A 20,254-nucleotide genomic window follows, 5' to 3' on the forward strand; every position below is an offset into this window, starting at 1 on the left:
GTAGACTCAGTCTTCTTCTCAACATGAAGGCTGTCAAACTGTTGTTGGACCTGACTAGCACATTCTTTAACTAACAGCGGAATGACATGTTATTCTCCTTCAACATGACCAGCAGCATGTACTGTACTAGATCAGATCTGAGCCTCTTGTTTTGTGTTCGGGTAGCTAGCTAACGTAGCATCCTGGGACTCCTGTCAAGCTGAGCCTGCAAATAGCAGACAGTTCCTGCTGAGCTACGGCACGATAGTCCTCACACGCACGCACGCACGCGCGCACACACACACACACACAATCTCACACACACACACACACACACAGACACACACACACACACACACACACACACACACACACACACACACACACACACACACACACACACACACACACACAATCACACACACACACACACACACACACACACACACACACACACACACAAACAACTGTGAGCACAAGTCCGTAGATGGTCACTACGCATCAGTGCCGGAAATCTTTCTCTCTGAATGTGACAAGAATATATTTGAATTGAGAGTCAGTGTGTGTGTTGAGCCATTCTGATGCTTCTGAAGCTGTTTGTACCACAGCTGTATCAGTGCTGGGCCCGTAGTCATAAAAGCCTCTCAGAGTGCTGATCTAGGATCAGTTTGCCTTTTTAGATCATTATGAATACAATTATACGGAAAGGTAAGGACCTGATCCAAGATCAGCACTCCTACTCTTTGTGGATATGGGCTTTGGTCATGAGTTTTCAAAATAAAAGCACTGACGAAGGCAGTGAGGCACATTAGCCGGTAGCTTGCTAGCTAATGTTAGATAGTTGACCTAAAGTTTAGTTAGCCAGGTAGCTAGTTAGCAGAAACTTCACTTGGTAACTAACTAGCTAATAAAGTTAACTGGCTGGCAATGTATTTAGCTTGCCAATGACCTAGCTAGAAACTAGTTTGTCAGCAACACCGCAAGTTAGCTAATGTTAGCTAGCTAACTGTAACTGTAAATCGCCATATTGGCATTGTTGCATCACTGGCAGGAGAGAATATTTTAGAACTTCCAAAAATTGCTAAATTTACCAAGCAGCTCAGAGTCTGAGAATGAGTTTATTTCAGAGAATGAAATAATATTAGTTAGGCAGCCAATAAACCTACTAAAACCGTTCATGCTTGAGAAGATCGTTGCCCCAGATCAAAGAGTTTGTTCTTGTAGCAGTAACGACACAGATATACTGCCCGAAACACCTCAGCTAGAAGGTCGGCGTAGCTGCCAGATATCGGCTAGATTAGGAGTGTGTGTGTTGTAGAGAGATGGTGGCGATACAGCACAAAATCCCAGCGGATGGTGATGTATTACATCCAGCCAGAGGTTCCTGTCAGTCTGTCTGGATGGTGATGTATTACATCCAGGTCAGAGGTTCCTGTCAGTCTGTCTGGATGGTGACTGTATTACATCCAGTCAGAGGTTCCTGTCAGTCTGTCTGGATGGTGACTGTATTACATCCAGATCAGAGGTTCCTGTCAGTCTGTCTGGATGGTGACTGTATTACATCCAGGTCAGAGGTTCCTGTCAGTCTGTCTGGATGGTGATGTATTATATCCAGTCAGAGGTTCCTGTCAGTCTGTCTGGATGGTGGCTGTATTACATCCAGGTCAGAGGTTCCTGTCAGTCTGTCTGGATGGTGACTGGTTCCTGTCAGTCTGTCTGGATGGTGATGTATTACATCCAGGTCAGAGGTTCCTGTCAGTCTGTCTGGATGGTGATGTATTATATCCAGTCAGAGGTTCCTGTCAGTCTGTCTGGATGGTGACTGGTTCCTGTCAGTCTGTCTGGATGGTGACTGGTTCCTGTCAGTCTGTCTGGTGACTGGTTCCTGTCAGTCTGTCTGGATGGTGACTGGTTCCTGTCAGTATGTCTGGATGGTGACTGGTTCCTGTCAGTCTGTCTGGATGGTGACTGGTTCCTGTCAGTATGTCTGGATGGTGACTGGTTCCTGTCAGTCTGTCTGGATGGTGACTGGTTCCTGTCAGTCTGTCTGGATGGTGACTGGTTCCTGTCAGTCTGTCTGGATGGTCACTGGTTCCTGTCAGTCTGTCTGGATGGTCACTGGTTCCTGTCAGTATGTCTGGATGGTGACTGGTTCCTGTCAGTCTGTCTGGATGGTGACTGTATTTATTGGACGTGTCACTAATCCTTATGAAGAACTTCCTGGCAGAAGAGGTTACTCGACCAGTCAGCAGCCGATATGCCAGTTTTAAATCATTTGTGACATTTTGCTTGATTATAAATTGTTTAAGGTTAATATCAGTAGTGGGTAGGTGCTCAGTATATATAAACACTATCCTATACCGATGTTTAACACCAGCGCTATTCGGCGTGATGGTAACACATTTACCTTTTGATTATATGATTAGAGTTGAAATCGCAGACAGCATCATGATTCATGAAATCTCATTCTAACCAATAATGACGCGTGCTCATTATAAATACATTGTGATTTAGTTTCGGTATCAGACTAACTTTTCTTATGATTGTGTTTATCCCCAGTTCACCCTATGGGCACAAGGGAGAATTGGACGAAGTGTACGGCATCTCATCCCTGCGTGTGTCATTTCTTCCATAAGGCATTAACATAGGGTTTGAGTTTGAATAAAAACAGTTCATTTAGTAAATCTAGACTGCTGTAATTGTTTGACATAGGCCTAATACCGGCACCTTATGTAAAAATAATATTAGTTATCTTTTCCACGATAACAACAGGTTCAAGCGTAACCAGATAAACTTGCTTTGAAGATAAAGCTACTTTCAACACCCACTAATCCCTTGTCCCTGTCGCTAGAGTAGTGACTTCAACTAGATTAGTCTGCCATCTATTGGAAAGGAATGGTAACTAGACTGGGTAGCTAGTTGGCAGAGTCAAAGTAGACTTTAATAATATATGCCATGTAGCAGATGCCTTTATCCAGAGCGAACTGGGTACATGCTAGTGGACAAAGACCATAGAAACAAGATTATAATTTTGATCTCATGGATAGTCATTCTTTGCATCTATGTCTATGAATTTGAGAGTGCTTACATTTCTCCAGCCCCATCCCTCAGCTTTTTACCGAAAGAGGAGCAGGGAGACTCTTTGCTATTGTTTCTACTGCTGATTGCCACTTTAAGAAGTTGAGATGCAGATTAAATACACACTAAAATATATGTTAGACACTATCAAAATGTCCCATCACTCAAACAGTTAGTGATTACACAGCATCCAGCACAGCAAACAATCAATCAAATGTATTTTACATCAAAATAATAACCACAGTGGTTATAGAAAGTGCAACAGTTCAACACCTCAGGAACAACTGTCAGTTAGCTTTTCATAGCTGATCATTTATAGGTTGAGAGAGTCGATACAGCAGGATCAGGACAAGGTAGCACATCCGTTGAAACGGGTAAAAAAAATCAAATCTGTGGAAAAACAATTCCAGTCCGATTCCCTTTATGGATGGGTGTCTCTTTGAATTGGCTGTTGAATGGCCTGCTCCTTCTCCATTTTCGGAACACCACCCCACTCCCCCCAAAGTGATCGATAGTATATCTTGGCACTGTGATGATTGTGATTCTGAACTCTCAGGTTCATACAGTGAGTTCTGGTCTTCACTGATCTCACTCTCCGTCAGCTCCACCTGTAGTGTATAGGAGCAGGACGAGGTTGTACTAACGGTCGTGATCGTAATCTAGCTGGGCCCCGAGCTCTTTAGTGATGGTCCCTGTGGACCTCTTGTCCACCGCAGCACAGGAACACTCAGGCACCCAGGGATCAGTTTGGCGTGCTGTACTAACCGTTCTTTCCTGTCGGTAGAAAACAATTAAGACATCTATTAGGCTATAGTTATATTCAAGAATCACTGCAGATACTTGAACTAAACAATAGCCTTAGAAATAACATGGATTTGCATGTACCTCCACCTCCTGCAGTCTCCTCCAGGATGAAAACATTTTCAGGGGAAAAACATTTTGTTAAGACAACTAAACCCAAATATATATGTTGGCATGAACAAGCTACCTGTCTGTTATGCTTTGTCACACACACACACACACACACACACACACACACACACACACACACACACACACACACACACACACAGTTCAGCAAACATTAGCTATGTCAACTTGAGTCTAACTAAATGAAGTGGAGCTAACAAAACATGACCAAAAACAAAAATGTATTACAGTACTTAACTATCTGAGGTGGAAGCTAGCTACAGTAACTATTACAGTACTTAACTATCTGAGGTGGAAGCTAGCTACAGTAACTATTACAGTACTTAACTATCTGAGGTGGAAGCTGGCTACAGTAACTATTACAGTACTTAACTATCTGAGGTGGAAGCTGGCTACAGTAACTATTACAGTACTTAACTATCTGAGGTGGAAGCTAGCTACAGTAACTATTACAGTACTTAACTATCTGAGGTGGAAGCTAGCTACAGTAACTATTACAGTACTTAACTATCTGAGGTGGAAGCTAGCTACAGTAACTATTACAGTACTTAACTATCTGAGGTGGAAGCTAGCTACAGTAACTATTACAGTACTTAACTATCTGAGGTGGAAGCTAGCTACAGTAACTATTACAGTACTTAACTATCTGAGGTGGAAGCTAGCTACAGTAACTATTACAGTACTTAACTATCTGAGGTGGAAGCTAGCTACAGTAACGATTACAGTACTTAACTATCTGAGGTGGAAGCTAGCTACAGTAACGATTACAGTACTTAACTATCTGAGGTGGAAGCTGGCTACAGTAACTATTACAGTACTTAACTATCTGAGGTGGAAGCTGGCTACAGTAACTATTACAGTACTTAACTATCTGAGGTGGAAGCTGGCTACAGTAACTATTACAGTACTTAACTATCTGAGGTGGAAGCTGGCTACAGTAACTATTACAGTACTTAACTATCTGAGGTGGAAGCTAGCTACAGTAACTATTACAGTACTTAACTATCTGAGGTGGAAGCTAGCTACAGTAACTATTACAGTACTTAACTATCTGAGGTGGAAGCTAGCTACAGTAACTATTACAGTACTTAACTATCTGAGGTGGAAGCTAGCTACAGTAACTATTACAGTACTTAACTATCTGAGGTGGAAGCTAGCTACAGTAACTATTACAGTACTTAACTATCTGAGGTGGAAGCTAGCTACAGTAAGTATTACAGTACTTAACTATCTGAGGTGGAAGCTAGCTACAGTAACTATTACAGTACTTAACTATCTGAGGTGGAAGCTAGCTACAGTAACTATTACAGTACTTAACTATCTGAGGTGGAAGCTAGCTACAGTAACTATTACAGTACTTAACTATCTGAGGTGGAAGCTAGCTACAGTAACGATTACAGTACTTAACTATCTGAGGTGGAAGCTAGCTACAGTAACGATTACAGTACTTAACTATCTGAGGTGGAAGCTAGCTACAGTAACGATTACAGTACTTAACTATCTGAGGTGGAAGCTGGCTACAGTAACTATTACAGTACTTAACTATCTGAGGTGGAAGCTAGCTACAGTAACTATTACAGTACTTAACTATCTGAGGTGGAAGCTAGCTACAGTAACTATTACAGTACTTAACTATCTGAGGTGGAAGCTAGCTACAGTAACTATTACAGTACTTAACTATCTGAGGTGGAAGCTAGCTACAGTAACTATTACAGTACTTAACTATCTGAGGTGGAAGCTAGCTACAGTAACTATTACAGTACTTAACTATCTGAGGTGGAAGCTAGCTACAGTAACTATTACAGTACTTAACTATCTGAGGTGGAAGCTAGCTACAGTAACGATTACAGTACTTAACTATCTGAGGTGGAAGCTGGCTACAGTAACTATTACAGTACTTAACTATCTGAGGTGGAAGCTGGCTACAGTAACTATTACAGTACTTAACTATCTGAGGTGGAAGCTAGCTACAGTAACGATTACAGTACTTAACTATCTGAGGTGGAAGCTGGCTACAGTAACTATTACAGTACTTAACTATCTGAGGTGGAAGCTGGCTACAGTAACTACCTAATAGCAGGTACACGGAGAAACTGGGTTGCAATTTTAGTTGCTTGCTGAAGTTACACAAAACACTTCCGACGCAATTAGCTAGTTATCTACAACTTGAGTTGCAACAACGTTGTCCAGAGTCTAACGCTAGCCTAGCCAGCAACAGTCCTGACCGGATAACGTTACCTCAGGCCCCATTGCATTGACTCCAAAGTCAGCGATGTTGATGATGGTCGGTCGGTAACCCCTACACCATAACCCTCGAAATGTCAAATGGAGGCGCAAGCAGAGGGCTTCAATTTAGGACTATGTCTCCTTTCCATTCGGAAACTCCCGGTTGCCACATCGAAAGTGCCCTTCATCGCGAAGTCTGGCTACGCGAAGTGTTGTCTGCAGATCCTACTAGCTCCAGCTGGCACGTCCTTCAGGACATGGAGCCACTTCTTCAAAAGTTGTGGGTCCTTGAGCAGCCGATGCGAGTTTACTGAGTTTGTTTTATTGTTGAGCCAATTCATACAGCCTGGTGCTATACATTTCATGTTTGAATTACTAATTGTTGTTGCCATCTTCGGTGTCCGCACTTAACCACACTCTCCGCGTGTAAACACAATACGCACGTCAGTCGTTACCATGGCGATTTAAAATGACGCTGAACGTAGCTCAAATCAACCTTGTCGACCATCAACATACTAAATATAGAGATGTTGTTATGTTAAATGTACATGTTTAGTATTAGTGGATGTAATACATCTCTTTTATTTTATTTAACCTTTATTTAAGGGGCTGGTTTAAAAAAATAATTTGAAAAACATACAGGACAAAACACACATGACCACAAGAAAGACAACACAACACTACATAAAGAGAGACCTAAGACAACACGTAGCAAGGCAGCAACACATGACAACACAGCATGGTAGCAACACAACTTTGCTTTGATTTACTTCCTAAAGTGTTTCCATTCCTCTTTAAACAACTGGTACTGGTAGAGTAGTGATGATATGTACGTCAGTTTAAACACCTGGTACTGGTAGAGTAGTGATGATGATACGTCAGTTTAAACACCTGGTACTGGTAGAGTAGTGATGATGATATGTACGTCAGTTTAAACACCTGGTACTGGTAGAGTAGTGATGATATGTACGTCAGTTTAAACATCTGGTACTGGTAGAGTAGTGAGGATATGTACGTCAGTTTAAACAACTGGTACTGGTAGAGTAGTGATGATGATAGGTCAGTTTAAACATCTGGTACTGGTAGAGTAGTGATGATGATATGTACGTCAGTTTAAACACCTGGTACTGGTAGAGTAGTGATGATGATAGGTCAGTTTAAACATCTGGTACTGGTAGAGTAGTGATGATGATATGTACGTCAGTTTAAACAACTGGTACTGGTAGAGTAGTGATGATGATAGGTCAGTTTAAACATCTGGTACTGGTAGAGTAGTGATGATGATAGGTCAGTTTAAACATCTGGTACTGGTATAGTGATGATGATAGGTCAGTTTAAACATCTGGTACTGGTAGAGTAAGTGCAGAGTTTGTCTTTTTCTGTGAGTCTTGTTGTTAAAGTGGATTTAACACTCTAAGGCGTTATAGCTACTGACTGACCAGTTTAGCAAAAACAAAGACAAGCAGGTGTCTTCCTAAGTGGAATGGATTAGTGGACAGCCGTAAGGCGTTTGTTTGCTCTGCAAGCTGTCATGAGTGTTTACTATTTACCAAACTAGTATATGGGTACAAGGAGCTAGTGTATAGGTACAAGGAGCTAGTGTATGGGTACAAGGAGCTAGTATATAGGTACAAGGAGCTAGTGTATGGGAGCCATCACTGGACATTATGTTGTGAGGAAGGATGTTTCCTATGCGTCCCCAATGGCATCCTATTCCCTATGAAGTGCACTAAGTTTGACCAGAGCACTATGGGCCCTGGTCAAAAGGTGCACACATTATACAGTACAGATGTAGGATCTGAATTTGATCACTCTCTCGTTGCTGAGAATTTTCCTTGAGCCACAGGAAATGGAGATGAGTTTCGTGATTTACATAAATTCACTGAAAACCCACACTAACACACGGTTATATTAACAGTATTGCACTTTTCATGTAGCCTCATTTTGACCAGCTATTAGCCTAACAACCAATCAAGCAACATTATGGACTAAATGTTCAAATCCTGTTGCTGCAGGATTATTTTGCTGCAACATTACAATTCAAATTAAGATCCTACATCTGTAGGGAATGTTTAGCATACTGGCCTTATTGCCTTCTTTCTTCTTTGTCATCAAAACTAAAGAAATAATAATTCCCCTCCTGAGTGACTCAGACCTCTGTGTCAGCAGGGGTGTAACTTCATAATCACTACATGCTGTTTGAATCACGATTTAACACACACACACACACACACACACACACACACACACACACACACACACACACACACACACACACACACACACACACACACACACACACACGAGACAGTATAAGTTCAAAGCAAAATGCACCTTAGAGTGAGAAAGGAAAGGAGACGACAGCATTGATGTTCTGATGGCCATGTTTAGAGCATCACTTTCTCTCCTCTGTTCTTTTACCTGAAGCAAGAAAACATCAAGCCGCCTCCACCACCTCCCTGTCTCTGTCTGTCTCTTTGTTTCTCTCTCACTTTCTATTTCTCTCTATTTCTCTCTCTCTCTCTCCTTCTGTCTTTCTCTCTCTCTCCCACTCTCCCCTTGCTATTTAGTAGCTTATTTATTTTCTGTTCTCCACACACACACACACACACACACACACACACACACACACACACACACACACACACACACACACACACACACACACACACACACACACACACACACACACACACCATCGCTCATGCTGTCATTAACCTAATGGTGTTATGTGTTTTACATTTTGGATGTCTGCCTAGCTTTCTTTTATAGGATCCTTATCCTCTATTTCTTAAAACAACAGCCTAAGACACGGTTATTTGGCTCCAGCACAAAAATGGCTGTGTGTCTGTGCGTACGTCTGTGTGCGTGCGTGCGTGTGTGTGTGTGTGTGCGGGTTTGTGTGCGTGTGGGTTTGTGTGTGTGTGTGTGTCTGTGCGTACGTGAGTGTGTATGTGTGTGTGGGTGTGTGGGTTTGTGGGTGTGTGTGTGTATCCAGCAGTTCTCGTTCCTGCTGTTGCCGTTATGGAGTGCCACAGCCTTGGCTAGCTTAGTTACTCGAGAAATATACAAATATTCATTGAGATTGTGACATCATAAAGGAACAGACCAGACATCAGAGAGGAACAGACCAGACATCATGGAGGAACAGACCAGACATCAGAGAGGAACAGACCAGACATCTTGGAGGAACAGACCAGACATCATAGAGGAACAGACCAGACATCATGGAGGAACAGACCAGACATCTTGGAGGAACAGACCAGACATCACGGAGGAACAGACCAGACATCAGAGAGGAACAGACCAGACATCATGGAGGAACAGACCAGACATCATGGAGGAACAAACCAGACATCATAGAGGAACAGACCAGACATCATGGAGGAACAAACCAGACATCATGGAGGAACAGACCAGACATCATGGAGGAACAGACCAGACATCAGAGAGGAACAGACCAGACATCAGAGAGGAACAGACCAGACATCATGGAGGAACAGACCAGACATCATGGAGGAACAGACCAGACATCAGAGAGGAACAGACCAGACATCAGAGAGGAACAGACCAGACATCATGGAGGAACAGAACAGACATCAGAGAGGAACAGACCAGACATCATGGAGGAACAGACCAGACATCATGGAGGAACAGACCAGACATCATGGAGGAACAGACCAGACATCATGGAGGAACAGACCAGACATCATGGAGGAACAGACCAGACATCATGGAGGAACAGACCAGACATCATGGAGGAACAGACCAGACATCAGAGAGGAACAGACCAGACATCAGAGAGGAACAGACCAGACATCTTGGAGGAACAGACCAGACATCAGAGAGGAACAGACCAGACATCATGGAGGAACAGAACAGACATCAGAGAGGAACAGACCAGACATCTTGGAGGAACAAACCAGACATCAGAGAGGAACAGACCAGACATCATGGAGGAACAGACCAGACATCATGGAGGAAAAGACCAGACATCACAGAGGAACAGAGGAACGGTGGGACCACCAGACATCACAGAGGAACGGGGGGGGCCACCAGACATCACAGAGGAACAGGGGGGACTACCAGACATCACAGAGGAACAGGGGGACCACCAGACATCACAGAGGAACGGGGGGACCACCAGACATCACAGAGGAACAGGGGGACCACCAGACATCACAGAGGAACAGGGGGACCACCAGACAATACAGAGGAACAGAGGGGACCACCAGACATCACAGAGGAACAGGGGGACCACCAGACATCACAGAGGAACAGGGGGGACCACCAGACATCACAGAGGAACAGGGGGGGACCACCAGACATCACAGAGGAACAGGGGGGGACCACCAGACATCACAGAGGAACAGGGGGGACCACCAGACATCACAGAGGAACAGGGGGACCACCAGACATCACAGAGGAACGGGGGGGACCACCAGACATCACAGAGGAACAGGGGGACCACCAGACATCACAGAGGAACAGGGGGGACCACCAGACATCACAGAGGAACAGAGGGACCACCAGACATCACAGAGGAACAGGGGGGACCACCAGACATCACAGAGGAACAGGGGACCACCAGACATCACAGAGGAACAGGGGGACCACCATACATCACAGAGGAACAGGGGACCACCAGACATCACAGAGGAACAGGGGGGACCACCAGACATCACAGAGGAACAGGGGGACCACCAGACATCACAGAGGAACAGAGGGACCACCAGACATCACAGAGGAACAGGGGGACCACCAGACATCACAGAGGAACAAGGGGACCACCAGACATCATAGAGGAACAGGTTGACTGTGTGGTAGAATGAGCTGATGTCTACAATTGGCACCTTATTTAGATCACTACCTCTGACCAGAACCTGCAGGACTCTTTTGAAAGTAGTGAACTATACAAGCTATTGGTAGCCATTTGGGATGCAGACAGGGTACTTGGGGTTAAAGGTCGAATGCAGCCATTTTCATTTCAATATCTAATGATTTCTGGGTAACAATGAAGTGCCTTACTGTGATTGTTTTCAATTAAAATTGTCAAAAAATAATAAAAAATAGCTTGATGGCGAGTCCGCGATCCATAAAGTTCCCAGCTGCGCCTGAATCGACTAGCGCCTTATGCTGGGAACAGGGAGAAAAATTAATACAAACATGTGACCAACAGGGGGTTCTGGGTGAGTTTGGTGCTGACTCACCTGGGGTGACCGATAAGTGTTCTGCCTGCCCTCTCGACTCCCAGACTGACTCCTCCAGCACCGGTCGGCCGTGTGTCCTCTCTGACCACAGCTGGTGCAGGAGGAGCCACCTCCTCCGGTGCCCCTTGGCACGGCCCCCCCTAACTCCCTGGGTGTAGGGGCAGGAGTGCACGGAGGTGGAACGGACAGGATCCTTTCCGAATGCCCACGGGCAGCCAGCAGATTGTCCAGTCGGATGGACATGTCGATCAACTCGTCGAGGGAGAGAGAGGTGTCCCGACAAGCTAGCTCCCTGCGGACGTCCTCCCGGAGACTACACCTGTAATGGTCTGTCAGGGCCCTGTCGTTCCACCCCGCCCCAGCAGCCAAGGTCCTGAACTCCAGCTCGAAGTCCTTCGCGCTCCTCGTCTCCTGCCTGAGGTGGAACAGCCGCTCACCCACCTCTCGTCCCTCCGGAGGGTGGTCGAACACGGCCCGAAAGCTGCGGGTGAACTCCGGATCGTTATTCCTCGCCGAGTCCGGACCTTTCCAGACTGCGTTCACCCACTCCAGAGCTCGGCCCATCAGGCAGGAAACGAGGACACTCACACTCTCCTCCCCCGAGGGAGCAGGTCTTACGGTGGCCAGGTACAGCTCGAGCTAGAGCAGAAATCCCTGGCACCCAGCCGTCGCTCCATCATACTCCCTCGGGTGCGCAAGACGCAGCGTGCCGGAGCCAAACGCAGTGGGAGGAGCCGGAGGTGGAGAGAGGAGACCACTCCTCTCCCATCGGTCCATCATCTCCATCATTTGGTCCATCGCAGATCCAATCTGATGGAGGACTGAGGTGTGATGGAGCACGCGTTCCTCTATCAAGGGAAGGGGGTTGGCAGCTGCTCCTGCTGACTCCATATAGGTGTGGGATTCTGTAAGGCTTGGGTGTCGTACTGGCGTGGAATCAAATGCAGGAAACAGCGATACAGGATAGTGGCTTTAATGAGCTCAGCGGCTAAAACACAAGCCACCCCAAACAGCGATCAGAGCGCACAACAAAACAAAGTGCCCCAAACTCAGGGGACAAAACACAGTTGGCGCAAACACACGCACTACTGCAAAATACAAAATCAGCGTGTCACCAAGCACAGCATACAGAGAAACAATCCCGCACAAAGAGCAGGCGCGTCAACTAGCTAATATAGCCCCGCTAATCACCCAACACAGAACAGGTGCAAACAATAACGGAAAAGGGGGAAAAACAAAAGGGAATCAGTGGCAGCTAGTAGGCCGGTGACGACGACCGCCGAGCGCCACCGGAGCAGGAGGGGGCGCCACCTTCGGTGGGAGTCGTGACAGCTTCTTAGCGAAGAGAAATTTATTAAGCAAGAATTTTGCTAAGACTGTCTGGGAGGAGCCTAATGTGAAGGATCTATAACCTGAAAACGACCTGTTATTGGCAGAGAGGAGCGCAAACTCTATTTGTTATTGGCAGAGAGGAGGGCAAACTCTATTTGTTATTGGCAGAGAGGAGGGCAAACTCTATTTGTTATTGGACTATTAACATACAGCCTGGTGATGTCACCAGGCAGTCCAAAACCCTCGACCAGTCAAACAATCAGAAATGTCAGGCAGTCTTTTCAAACAGCTCTTAAGTGCATTATCATAATGACTCCAACCTCACAGTGTGGATGTATATATCAAACACAGGAAAATCTTGTTTTTGAATGCACATCTCTAACTAAATTGTTGAAGCTGCCATAGACAAGGATACAGTATACACATGCTGTAATGTCTCTTACTGTATGAGTCAGTCGGTGCCCATTACAAAGTGGGTGCTATTTAGAGATAACAGTCCAGGTGAGGTAGTTTGACATGTGTGATATAAGATATGGCATTTGGATGATGTGAATTGATAGGGGCTTTACGATATGATGTGAATTGATAGGGGCTTTATGATGTGAATTGATAGGGGCTTTACGATATGATGTGAATTGATAGGGGCTTTATGATGTGAATTGATAGGTGCTTTATGATGTGAATTGATAGGGGCTTTATGATGTGAATTGATAGGGGCTTTATGATGTGAATTGATAGGGGCTTTATGATGTGAATTGTTAGGGGCTTTACGATATGATGTGGAATTGATAGGGGTTTTATGAAATGATGTGGAATCGATAGGGGCTTTATGATATGATGTGAATTGATAGGGGCTTTATGATATGATATGAATTGATAGGGGCTTTATGATGTGAATTGATAGGGGCTTTATGATATGATATGAATTGATAGTTGCTTTATGATATGAATTGATAGGGGCTTTATGATGTGAATTGATAGGGGCTTTATGAAATGATGTGGAATCGATAGGGGCTTTATGATATTTCTGTTGGCATCCTTGATATGACCAAAATAAACGGTAATAAAACTGTTTGTTCACAAACCTGCATTTCCTGTCCAGACACACACAAACAGACACACATTTCCTGTCCAGACACACACAAACAGACACACATTTCCTGTCCAGACACACACAAACAGACACATATTTCCTGTCCAGACACACACAGACACACATTTCCTGTGCAGACACACACAAACAGACACACATTTCCTGTCCAGACACACACAAACAGACACACGTTTCCTGTCCAGACACACACAAACAGACACACGTTTCCTGTCCAGACACACACAAACAGACACACATTTCCTGTCCAGACACACACAAACAGACACACATTTCCTGTCCAGACACACACAAACAGACACACATTTCCTGTCCAGACACACACAAACAGACACACATTTCCTGTCCAGACACACACAAACAGACACACATTTCCTGTCCAGACATACACAAACAGACACACATTTCCTGTCCAGACATACACAAACAGACACACATTTCCTGTCCAGACACACACAAACAGACACACATTTCCTGTCCAGACACACACAAACAGACACATATTTCCTGTCCAGACACACACAAACAGACACACATTTCCTGTCCAGACACACATAAACAGACACACATTTCCTGTCCAGACACACACAAACAGACACACATTTCCTGTCCAGACACACACAAACAGACACACATTTCCTGTCCAGACACACACAAACAGACACACATTTCCTGTCCAGACACACACAAACAGACACACATTTCCTGTCCAGACACACACAAACAGACACACATTTCCTGTCCAGACACACACAAACAGACACATTTCCTGTCCAGACACACACAAACAGACACACATTTCCTGTCCAGACATACACAAACAGACACACATTTCCTGTCTAGACACACACAAACAGACACACATTTCCTGTCCAGACACACACAAACAGACACACATTTCCTGTCCAGACACACACAAACAGACACACATTTCCTGTCTAGACACACACAAACAGACACACATTTCCTGTCCAGACACACACAAACAGACACATATTAGTTTAGAGATCCCCAACTAGCGGCCCACTGGTGATTTGATTTTATACAAAAGTATGTGGACACCCCTTCAAATTAGTGGATTTGGTCATTTCAGCCACAACCATTGCAGACAGGTGTATAAAATCGAGCACACAGCCATGATATTGTTATGGTTCTTAGCTCTGCTCTGAGAGATGACAGTAAACACAAACACACACACACACGGCCTCAAGTGATTGTCTGTCTACACACACCTGATCTTTAACCACTGTCTGGCTGGCAACAACCAGGGAAAAGGTCATCTGTTCAGAGAGAGATAGAGTTGGAGATAGGAGGGGAATGGGGAGAAAGAGGGATGGCGGGTGGGAGAGAGAGGGGGAGAGGGAGAGATGAGGGAGAGAGAGAGGGATGGAGAGAAAGAGGGAGGGAGGGAGGGAGGGAGGGAGAGAGGGATGGAGAAAGAGGGGGAGAGAGAGAGGGATAGAGAGAGAGAGGGATGGAGAAAGAGGGGGAGAGAGAGAGGGATAGAGAAAGAGAGGGAGACAGAGAGGTATGGATAAAATGAGGGAGAGAGAGAGAGAGGGAGAGAAAGAGGGAGGGAGGGAGGGAGAGAGGGATGGAGAAAGAGGGGGAGAGAGAGAGGGATAGAGAGAGAGAGGGATGGAGAAAGAGAGGAAGAGAGAGGGGGATGGAGAAAGAGAGGGAGCGAGAGAGGGATGGAGAAAATGAGGGAGAGGGAGAGAGAGGGAGAGAGAGGGAGGGAGGGATGGAGAAAATGAGGGAGAGGGAGAGAGAGGGAGAGAGAGGGAGGGAGGGATGGAGAAAGAGAGGGAGGGGATGGAGAAAGAGAGAAAGGGATGGAGAAAGAGAGAGATGGAGGGTGAGAGAGAGATAAAGTGCATTTGGAAAGTAACATTTTGTTATGTTACAGCCTTATTTTCATCTGGATTAAGTAAAAAAAAAGTAAACACAATACCCGATAATGACAAAGCAAAAAACGTTTTTTTTACATTTTTGGCAAATGTATTAAAAATAAAACCAGAACTTCTTTATTTATATAAGTATTCAGACAATTTGCTGTAAGACTTGAAATTGAGCTCAGATGCATTTTGTTGTTTCCACAACTTGATTGGAGTCAACTTGTAGTAAATTCAATTGATTGGACATGATTTGGAAAGGCACACACCTGTCTCTATAAGGTCCCACAGTTGACAGTGCATGTCAGTGCAAAAACCAAGCCATGAGGTCGAAAGATTTGTCCGTAGAGCTCCGAGACAGGATTGTGTCGAGGCACAGATCTGGGGAAGGTTACCAAAACATGTCTGCAGCATTGAAGGTCTCCAAGAACACAGTGACCTCCATCATTCTTAAATTGAAGAAGTTTGGAACCACCAAGACTCTTCCTAGAGCTGGCCACCTGACTAAACTGAGCAATCGGGGGAGAAGGGCTTTGGTCAGGGAGGTGACCAAGAATCCAATGGTCACTCTGACAGAGCTCCAGAGTTCCTCTGTGGAGATGGGATAACCTTCCAGAAGGAAAACCATCTCTGCAGCACTCTACCAATCAGGCCTTTATGGTAGTGGCCAGACGGAAGCCAATCCTCAATAAAAGGAACATGACAGCCCGCTTGGAGTTTGCCAAAATGCACCTAAAGGACTCTCAGACCATGAGAAACAAGATTCTCTGGTCTGATGAATCCAAGATTGAACTCTTTGGTCTGAATGCCAAACAGCACGTCTGGAGGAAACCTTGCACCATCCCTACGGTGAATCATGGTGGTGGCAGCATCATGCTCTGGGGATGTTTTTCAGAGGCAGGGACTGGGAGACTAGTCAGGATCGAGGGAAAGATGAACGGAGCAAAGTACAGAGAGATTCTTGATGAAAACCTGCTCCAGGGCATTCAGGACCTCAGACTGGGGCGACGGTTCACCTTCCAACAGGACAATGACCCTAAGCACACAGCCAAGACAACGCAGGAGTTGCTTCGGGACAAGTCTTTGAATGTCCTTGAGTGGCCCAGCCAGAGCCCGGACTTGAACCCGATCGAACATCTCTGGAGAGACCTAAAAATAGCTGTGCAGTGACACTCCCCATCCAACATGACAGCGCTTGAGAGGCTCTGCAGAGAAGAATGGGTGAGTCTCCCCAAATACAGCTGTGCCAACTTGTGGTGTCATACTCAAAAAGACTCGAGGCTTTAATCGCTGCCAAAGGTGCATCAACAAAGTACTTGAGGAAAGGGTCTGAATACTTATGTAAATGTAATATAAGTATTGTGTGGTGTGTTGATTGATGAGGATTTTATTTATTTTTTAATCCGTTTGTCACGTCCTGGCCAGTATAAGGGTTAATTGTCATTTTAGTTTGGTCAGGACGTGGCAGAGGGTATTTGTTTTATGTGGTTCAGGGTGGTGGTGTTTTTCTAAAAAGGGCATTTGATTTAAGTATTCCGGGGTTTTTGGGCACTGTTCCTTGTTTACGTATTTCTATGTTGATCTAGTTAGTTGTATGTCTATGTTTGGTTAATTGGGGGGGACTTCCAATTGAAGGCAGCTGTTTGGTGTTGCCTTTGATTGGAAGTCCTATATTAGTTGGGTGTGTTTGTCTGTTTAATTGTGTGAGATTGTTCTTTGTCTAGCATGTATGAGCCTGAGAAGACTGTCAGTATTTCGTGAGTTTGTTTTGTTGTTTTGGTTATCATTTTGAGTTAATAAATGTTCAGAATGAACAAAACCAGTCCTGCTGCATATTGGTCCTCCTTAACCCACGACAACCGTGACACCGTTTTAACAAAATGGGGAAAAAGCCAAGGGGTCTAAGTACTTTCCGAGAGAGAGAGAGAGAGAGAGAGAGAGAGAGAGAGAGAGAGAGAGAGAGAGAGAGAGAGAGAGAGAACTGTAAAGGTATCATACTGTGGGTAATGAACAGGAAGACAGGACAGGGACATCTTATGATGATTGGATTTCTTCATCCTTGTCTTCCCTGTCTGGCTCTGTTTTTTCATGATATGGATCTGTTGTCATCCCCCTTCCTGTATTTTACTCTGTTCCCCTCATGTTCCCCTCAGGGTTGCCAGAGTATGTAAACTCATCCTGGTTTGTCATTGTTTCTCTGACAGTCTGTCATAGAGTCACCTCAAAGGGGTCCTTAGAGACGTGGCTGCCTGTCAGCCTCCAAAACAGACCATTATATAATCAGACGGTAGAGACGTGGCTGCCTGTCAGCCTCCAAAACAGACCATTATATAATCAGACGGTAGAGACGTGGCTGCCTGTCAGCCTCCAAAACAGACCATTATATAATCAGACGGTAGAGACGTGGCTGCCTGTCTGCCTCCAAACAGACCATTATATAATCAGACGGTAGAGACGTGGCTGCCTGTCAGCCTCCAAAACAGACCATTATATAATCAGACGGTAGAGACGTGGCTGCCTGTCAGCCTCCAAACATACCATTATATAATCAGACGGTAGAGACGTGGCTGCCTGTCAGCCTCCAAAAGAGGCCATTATATAATCAGACGGTAGAGACGTGGCTGCCTGTCAGCCCCCTAAACAGACCATTATATAATCAGACGGTAGAGACGTGGCTGCCTGTCAGCCCCCTAAACAGACCATTATATAATCAGACGGTAGAGACGTGGCTGCCTGTCAGCCTCCAAAACAGACCATTATATAATCAGACGGTAGAGACGTGGCTGCCTGTCAGCCCCCTAAACAGACCATTATATAATCAGACGGTAGAGACGTGGCTGCCTGTCTGCCCCCTAAACAGACCATTATATAATCAGACGGTAGAGACGTGGCTGCCTGTCAGCCTCCAAAACAGACCATTATATAATCAGACGGTAGAGACGTGGCTGCCTGTCTGCCCCCTAAACAGACCATTATATAATCAGACAGTAGAGACGTGGCTGCCTGTCAGCCTCCAAAACAGACCATTATATAATCAGACGGTAGAGACGTGGCTGCCTGTCTGCCCCCTAAACCAACCATTATATAATCAGACGGTAGAGACGTGGCTGCCTGTCAGCCTCCAAAACAGACCATTATATAATCAGACGGTAGAGACGTGGCTGCCTGTCTGCCCCCTAAACAGACCATTATATAATCAGACAGTAGAGACGTGGCTGCCTGTCAGCCTCCAAAACAGACCATTATATAATCAGACGGTAGAGACGTGGCTGCCTGTCAGCCCCCTAAACAGACCATTGGTAGAGACGTGGCTGCCTGTCAGCCTCCAAAACAGACCATTATATAATCAGACGGTAGAGACGTGGCTGCCTGTCAGCCTCCAAAACAGACCATTATATAATCAGACGGTAGAGACGTGGCTGCCTGTCAGCCTCCAAAACAGACCATTATATAATCAGACGGTAGAGACGTGGCTGCCTGTCAGCCTCCAAAACAGACCATTATATAATCAGACGGTAGAGACGTGGCTGCCTGTCTGCCCCCTAAACCAACCATTATATAATCAGACGGTAGAGACGTGGCTGCCTGTCAGCCTCCAAAACAGACCATTATATAATCAGAAGGTAGAGACGTGGCTGCCTGTCAGCCTCCAAAACAGACCATTGGTAGAGACGTGGCTGCCTGTCAGCCTCCAAAGCAGACCATTGGTAGAGACGTGGCTGCCTGTCAGCCTCCAAAACAGACCATTGGTAGAGACGTGGCAGCCTATACTTTTTACTCCATCCATTTTCCCTAACAGGACAGGAAAATGGTCCAATTCACGCACTTATCAAGAGAACATCCCTGGTCATCCCTATTGCCTCTGATCTAGTGGACTCAATAAACACAAATATTTTGTTTGTAAATTATGTCTGAGTGTTGGAATGTGCCCCTGGAAATGGTGCCATCTGGTTTGCATAGTTTCCTGCAGTCAGTGACTAAAAGCTTTGGCCTCAAGATGGCGCCGATAGAGATGGCAGCTTCGCTTCAAGTCCTTAGGAAACTGTGCAGTATTTTGTTTTTTTTTATGTATTATTTTTGCAGTATATTAGAGCATGTGAAATTCGTGGTGGTAAATGCCCATTGTAAGACATTGCAAATGGACAGTACATTTCACATGTTTTTAATGAGGGATTTATCATCACCAAATGGACATACTGAAATCAACACCAACGAGCGATGGAGAGGAACCACTATCACTGCCCGGCCATCCCGAGTTCAACGGGCCAGTCAATTGGGCATTTCTGCAGTATATTAGAGCAGGTCAAATTCGTGATGGTAAATGCCCATTGTAAGACATTGCAAATGGACAGCTGTGCGCCTGGTTACCTGAACGGGTTACCAGTAGCACATTTTTTAAATGTTTTTAATGCCTTTAGGGGGTGCAAGGGGTCCATGGCCGGGTAGGGAGCACCCCCCACCGGTGCCCAACCAATAGAGGGCGCCCCTGGTCA

General features: G+C 45.3%; 1 protein-coding gene and 1 long non-coding RNA gene across 3 annotated transcripts in view; one reads left to right on the forward strand and one right to left on the reverse strand.

Moving 5' to 3' along the window:
* gria3b (glutamate receptor, ionotropic, AMPA 3b) overlaps positions 1-20,254 on the forward strand; it is a 195,054-nt gene that overhangs the window by 11,214 nt on the left and 163,586 nt on the right. The gene's annotated exons all lie outside the window — the stretch shown is intronic.
* LOC115167574 (uncharacterized) lies at positions 3,125-6,641 on the reverse strand. The gene is made up of 2 exons (XR_003870510.1): positions 6,226-6,641; positions 3,125-3,831 (listed from the first exon to the last, which is right to left on the reverse strand). It is a non-coding gene; the product is annotated as an uncharacterized LOC115167574 (long non-coding RNA).

The sequence above is a fragment of the Salmo trutta genome, chromosome 3 (genome assembly GCF_901001165.1).
Source record: "Salmo trutta chromosome 3, fSalTru1.1, whole genome shotgun sequence".
Classification (NCBI taxonomy): Eukaryota; Metazoa; Chordata; class Actinopteri; order Salmoniformes; family Salmonidae; genus Salmo; species Salmo trutta.